Source organism: Olea europaea, unplaced genomic scaffold (assembly GCF_002742605.1).
Source record: "Olea europaea var. sylvestris unplaced genomic scaffold, O_europaea_v1 scaffold1404, whole genome shotgun sequence".
Taxonomy (NCBI): domain Eukaryota; kingdom Viridiplantae; phylum Streptophyta; class Magnoliopsida; order Lamiales; family Oleaceae; genus Olea; species Olea europaea.
In genome coordinates this window covers 135,292-142,377 of record NW_019231564.1, presented here as the reverse complement: position 1 = coordinate 142,377, position 7,086 = coordinate 135,292, and positions in this window count along the sequence as shown.

Genomic DNA, 7,086 nt, shown 5'->3' with positions numbered 1-7,086 from the left:
GTGATAAGCTTGGGCTTGTTTGGAGAGATTATCATAAATGATTAAAGTGTGTTGTTTACAGTACATAAAATATTCAGCCAAACAGTACATAAAATATTCAGCCAAAGCTGCTCCTGTATAAAGAGCAAGGTATTGTAATGTAGCAGGAGAATCCGCCGTTTCGGCTACCACAATAGTGTATTCCATCACCCCCCCCCCTTTCCTGTAAAGTAGTTCTACCTGATCCACAGAAGATGCTTTTTGACCAATAGCTACATAAACACATATTACATTTTGACCTTGTTGATTGAGAGTCATATATGTGGCTCCTACTATTTTACCAGTCTGTCTGTCCCCAATAGCAATAAGCTCGATTTGAAGAGGCTCATATACGGAATGCCATGAAATAATACCTGGAGCGGGAGATTCAATTAGTCGAGATTCCGAAGCTAAAATTTCACCTCTACCATCAATACGTTTAGCCAGGTCATTTATAACACGACCTAAATAGGCCTCGCTCACTGGTATCTGAGCAATTCTTCCTGTTGCTTTTACAGAACTTCCTTCTTGTATCATTAAACCATCACCCATTAATACAACACCAAAATTATTTTTCAATCTTAACTTCTCTATTATATTGTTTACATTCACGGATAATATTACTAATTTCATCGGCTCGAATGGTTACCATGAGTATTTCTTAATTATTTTTTATTTTTAAAAGAATAAAAATAATGCCTATAGTAGAAAGACTAATCGATTATTTCATTCATCGATCACAACATGCCAATATTAGCACTAATGGTACGTAAATGTAACTCATTTAAACAACTATTCAGAGTTCCTAAAGCTCCTTGTAAGGCTTGTTGGAAAACCCGTTGTCGAACTTGATTAATCGCCCTTTACTGTTTAAACTAAATCATTTCATTTTTGTAATTTTCTAATTGTTCCAAAGTCTTAGAAGTTGAATTACTCAAATTCCATTTTTCTCGCTCTATCTCAGAGTATCCATTCACCCAAAACTGATCTGCTTCTATTTCCACTTTCCGTAAGCGAGCCCGGGCTTTTTCCAAGTGTTCAATGCCCCCCCCCCCCACGTAGTTCTTCTGAATTTTGAATAGTATTCAAGATCCTCTATTTTCGATTATCTAATAAATCACTTAATGAAAGTAGATTATCTTTCCATTCATTTCAAAACTTCCATAATCCCTTCCCGAACCAAACATGTATCTTTCGATTCATTTGGCTCTCACGCTCAATTACTTAGGGTAAATTCTCATATATGTTTTTATGAATGTAATGAGCCTATCCTCTCTTCTTTATTCATATTTAAAAAAAAAACTTAATCTAATGTAAAACCAAAATACTTGGAGGACTCTTCTGATAAAATAAAAAATATGTAATTGTCAGCAAAGTTGTTTCTTTTTTTCTTCACTTCAAATCCAAAAAATTCTTCTGACTTATACATAAGACATAGGTCGTCAATTCAGCATTGGATAAAAGAGGAAAAATGCCCATTTTCGAATAAGTGGTCCAAATCATTTTATCGAGATGAGTGTTCTATATCGATAAAATATTCATTTGAAAACCATCACTATATTAACATAGTGGTAGAAAGAGTACCATGCCACTTCTAGACTTCAAACGGTTTGCTTTAACCATCTTAACAATCCCACATTACTGGTTCCTATGAAATCAAAGTAGATTTGCCAATTAATCACGAAATGCTATTGTTCTTACATATAATTTATTAATTTCTTTAGAAGTAATTCGCGAGATCATGCACCTCTCTTTCCTAGTTATAAAGGAAAAATGTCCAGCTGGTTGGATCCAGCCTATTCTTGAAATAAACAACTCACAGACACTCCCTTTCCAAAAAAGATCAATACACGAATCATTACACTTAGATTTATTGGATTTGTTGCTAAAATATCGATATTAAATCCAAAACTACTGGCAGATGGCCAGTGGCCCAAAGAAACAAAAGAATCGGTTACATTTTTCATAGGATCTCCTCTTATAGATAGACTCAAAAATCGATCAAAGTTCTTTTTGTACCACTTTGCCTATTTATTCTTTTCCTTTTTTATCGAGTCAAAAAATATTCGAGTTATAAAGTATAAACTACCCCCTTGCTGTTGCAACACCTCCTAAAAAAAAGAGTTTCCCTTGGACTACGAACGGGAAAGGATGAATGCGAGTCATATGCTAATTCCTCATTTGCAAATCAGCCCTTCCCGTGGGGTATTTTCTCAACAAATAAGTAATTGTAGGAGTTAAACCTTGATATAATTTGAAAAAGCAAACAAGAGGTCCAAGGCAATAAAATATGAAAAATATGTATTTTTCATATTTCTAAGATTAAACAAAAGGATTTGCAAATAAAAGTTCTAATGCTACAACAAATCCTTAAATTGTTAAAGCTTCCATAAAAGCTAGACTAAGCAATAGAATACCTCGTATTTTTCCCTCTACCTCAGGCTGTCTCGCGATACCCTCTACAGCTTGACCCGCAGCAGTCCTTTGACCAACTCCATGTCCAATAGAAGCAAGCCCTACGGCCAATCCAGCAAAAATCAGTGGATTCATGATAAGTTCCTCGTACTAAAAAAAAAAAGAAATGGTTAATGATACAATCAACCAATGAATTATGACTTAATTATTCCATCGGCAAGATTCATCCAGTCGAAGTAACTAACACCTTCGAATTGAAGTAATGATATTATTGAATTATCAGAACTATTTCAATATCTCTCTTTTTCGTTTCTATCAACAGAATCTCTGTGAATCCATAGGACTTTCATCCTTCCATTCCTTGGTTCCGAACTGTTATTTTAATTCTTCCATCTTTTTCTTGATTTCATCTCCTTATTCAGTCAATTCATAGTCACAACGAGATGGAAGGACTTCTTTTGGAATCCACATACAATAGTAGAGAAAATGAAATATATCTTTAGTTTATATATAACTAGTCAATATCTAATATCACATATACATGTCGTTCTTCCCTAACATAAACCAAGCATTCATCTTAGATTCAATCGAATTCAAGAATCGATCATCAAAACATCTACAAGAGTTGGCTTAGGACCATTAAAATACATATATCTAGTTCGACTCCCCTCTTCGAATCAATAATTAATCCATTTTTCAGGAATCCCTTTTTTGTAAATTCTTTTCTCCCTTCCATTTTCTTTATCATTATTCCACCTGAATACAATCTAAATGAGCAAATTAATTAGGGCGAATTATTGCATATGCATAGAAATATCATTATTTGATTCATCTAAGTTCATGCAATTTATTATTTATTAATATTTTCTTTTGGTCAATTGTTGAATAAAATCAACTGAAAGTAGAATAGTTTCTCGTGTTTTTTATTTAATTACATGTGGTAAACATATATCTAATTCCAATTTTGATTTGAATAATAAGATTGGCTGACCAATATAAAGCGAATATTCGTTGAGGGAAGGTATGATAGTAAGTGGACGAAAAGGAAATTAAAGGAAAAAGGTCTTTTAGATCTCTTTCCTTTTTTTGTTCCTATTACTTTCTATTTTCTATCGCATATAGCATCATTGTATATTTCTATTTCTTAAGTCAATTATCTTGAGCCACACATACATTGCTTTGCATAAAGCTAAAAAAAAAAAAGACTATTTCAATGATGGCCCTCCATAGATTCACCTATATAAGCCGCGGCTAAAGTTGCAAAAACAAGAGCTTGAATACCACTTGTAAATAATCCAAGGAACATGACAGGGATAGGAACCACTGAAGGTACTAAAGAACAACAACTACTAATTCATCGGCTAAGATATTTTGGAAAAGTCGAAAACTAAGTGATAAGGGCTTTGTGCAATCTCCTGAGATGTTAATGGGTAAAAGGATTGGAGTTGGTTGAATATATTTCCCAAAATAACTTAATCCTTTTTTGGTAAGACCCGCATAGAAATATACCACTGACGTGAGTAAAGCCAAAGCAACGGTAGTATTTATATCATTCGTGGGTGCGGCTAACTCTCCATGAGGTAATTGTATGATTTTCCAAGGTAAAAGAGCTCCTGACCAATTAGAAACAAAAATAAATAGAAACATAGTCCCAATAAAAGGAACCCAAGGGCCATATTCTTCTCCAATTTGAGTTTTACTCACATCTCGAATGAATTCAAGAACATATTCGAAGAAATTTTGACCCCCATTCGGAATGGTTTGTGGGTTCCGAATAGCTGTAGTAGCTGAACCTAATAAGATAGCAATTAGAACCCAAGAAGTAATAAGTACTTGGCCATGGACTTGGAAACCCCCGATTTGCCAATAGAAATGTTGGCCTACTTCCACAGCAGATATATCGTATAACCCATTTAGTGTGTTGATGGAACATGATAACACATTCATATTGCCCTCTGAAAAAAAATCGAGCTTTAAACAAAATTATTTTGATTCAACCATCTCTTTGCCTGCTTGAATCGGATATTTGAAATACCAACTAGTATATGGAATACTAACTAATCACATAATATCCCCAGTTATTTTTCTATCTTTTTTGAAATTCAGAAATATTAACCGATTCCATAAATCTATCGAATTTTTGAAGTAAGTTATTTATCTTATTATTAATCAAGGATTTTTTATATAGCTAGAACGACCCTCACAAATTGCGAGTATTAATTTGTTAAGAATTAAGCGGATTGAAGATATAGTGTCATCATTCACTGGAATCGAAATATCTACAAGATCAGGGTCACAATTTGTATCGATTAAACAAATTGTTGGAATTCCCAAAGTGATACACTCTCGCAGGGCCGTATATTCTTCTTGCTGATCAACGATAATTACAATATCGGGTAACCCTATCATCTATTTAATTCCGCCCAGATATGTTTACAAGCAAGATAATTGCCTTTTCAACATAGCTCCATCCCTTTTCGGAAGGCGGTTGAGTCTTCCCATTTTTTGTTCCATTCTCAAGTCCTTGAACTTATAAAGTCTCGTTTCTGTAGTGGACCAATTCATTAACATACCGCCGAGCCATTTTGTATTAACATAATGACACTAGGCCTTTATCGCAGCCCATGCTATTGAATCAACTGCTTTAATTTTGGTACCAACAATTAAGAATTGTTTTCCCCTACTTGCTGCTTCAAAAACCAAATCACAAGCTTCGGATAAGAAATGAGCAGTTCTAGTAAGATTTGTAATATGAATATCTTTACGCTTTGTAGAGATATAAGGTGCCACTTTAGGATTCCATTTCCTAGCACCATGGCCAAATGAACTCCTGCCTCTATCATCTCTTCCAAATTGATGTTCCAATGTCTTCTTGTCATTCCCCTCCCTTTTTTTCAAGAAATAAAAAAGAAAGGAGAAACTCTGAACTGAAATAAATAATTGTTCTTATGGAAGCTTCTCTTCTACCATAGATTGGTCATAGATAGACGAACAAGCCATTACTTTTCTATTCATTATTATTTTGATTAACAAATCAAATGACTACACCAAATACAGAGAGTCAAAAAGATGAATCTGCTCTTAGGAATCATTAAATCTTATAAATGATTATTCTGATGTATCATGGAAATTCTTTCAAAGACAAGAATCAAATAATTTTCTGTGATGAAACAAAATATCTTTCATTTCCCCTTCGAATAGATTTTTTTTTTTTTTTTGGTTTCCAAAAGACTGTTGTTATCTTGTTTTGAGGGAGGCACTAATCCTTTAAATCCGGTACCAAGGGGTATCATACCCCCCAAAACAACGTTCTCTTTCAGACCTTTCAACCAATGGATCCGACCCCAAAGAGCTGCTTTTGCTAAAACTCGAGCAGTTTCTTGAAAACTTGCTTCAGATATGAAACTTTGAATATTGAGAGATGCTCTTATTATTTCCAATAAAACGGCTCGGTAACAGACCGCTTCTTCCAAAGCGCGCCCCATTCGTTCCGCTCGCAATAATCCAATTAATTCTATGGGTGAAAAAACATTAGACATTCTATCTTCTGAAACCAACACTTTTGATGTTATTTGGCATACAATAATTTCTATATGCCTATTATGAATCTGCACCCTCGGGATCGATAAACTTTTTGGATCTTATTAACCAAAGAGATACGACTTTGCACTATAGTTAGCTCAGCACCAATCAAGAAGCCCCACGGCATTCCAAGATTCTTGTTATACGTTCGTTCCAACCCTCAACCCTCTTTTTGAGATTCATCGATATTGAATCAATCGAACGCACTTCTAACACTTGTTCCACTTTTGGAAGCCCCTGGGTTATATCACCATATCTCAATTTTTCATATATAAATGTAATTAATGTATCTCCTTTGTACAAGATTTCCCCATAATGGCCATGAACAGTTGCTCCTGGAGTGGCCAAATAAGGCTTAGCTGATCGTATTACTACAAAATCAACTTGAACAAGTATAATTTGACCCGATTTTAGGTGTTGTGCATTTTTTGCTATACATACATTTTCACAAATAAACAGTCCAATACTAATTATTGTAGATGTTTCTGGACAATAATTGTGATGGAGAAAATACCAATTCAAATTGAATGGATTCAAGATTGTGTTAATACCTGGCTCAGGGTTATAAATTTTCTCATTTTCATCCATTAAATAATATTTAATTACTTGAAAAGTCTATTTTAAATTGTCAAGTTACAAATAGTTATTTACCAAGATCTAATTATGAGTTATTAAATAGTAAAATGAATAAAAATTCACAATTGGAAGGGCCATTCCAAAAGGCCCCAGCGAATTCTTAAATGGAATTCGAGAATCCTTTGTAATTTGAATTGATTCTTTTATCACATTGTGATATTTTATTACATCGATCCATTCGAAAATAATTGGATGATGACAAAATTATCAACGATTAGAATCCCATATTTCTATTCAACAACGATGAATAATTCCTTCATTTTGGCTAAGGGATTGTTGAATTCTTGCGTTGAAATAAATGGAAGAAAACGGATTGATATTGCTACAATCTGATCCATTATCAGAGAGCAATCTTGAACCCCATGGATCATTCCTTTTTTCGATATATGAAATAGGGGATTTCACTAAGTCGATTCTTAGGAAATGTCGAATCAA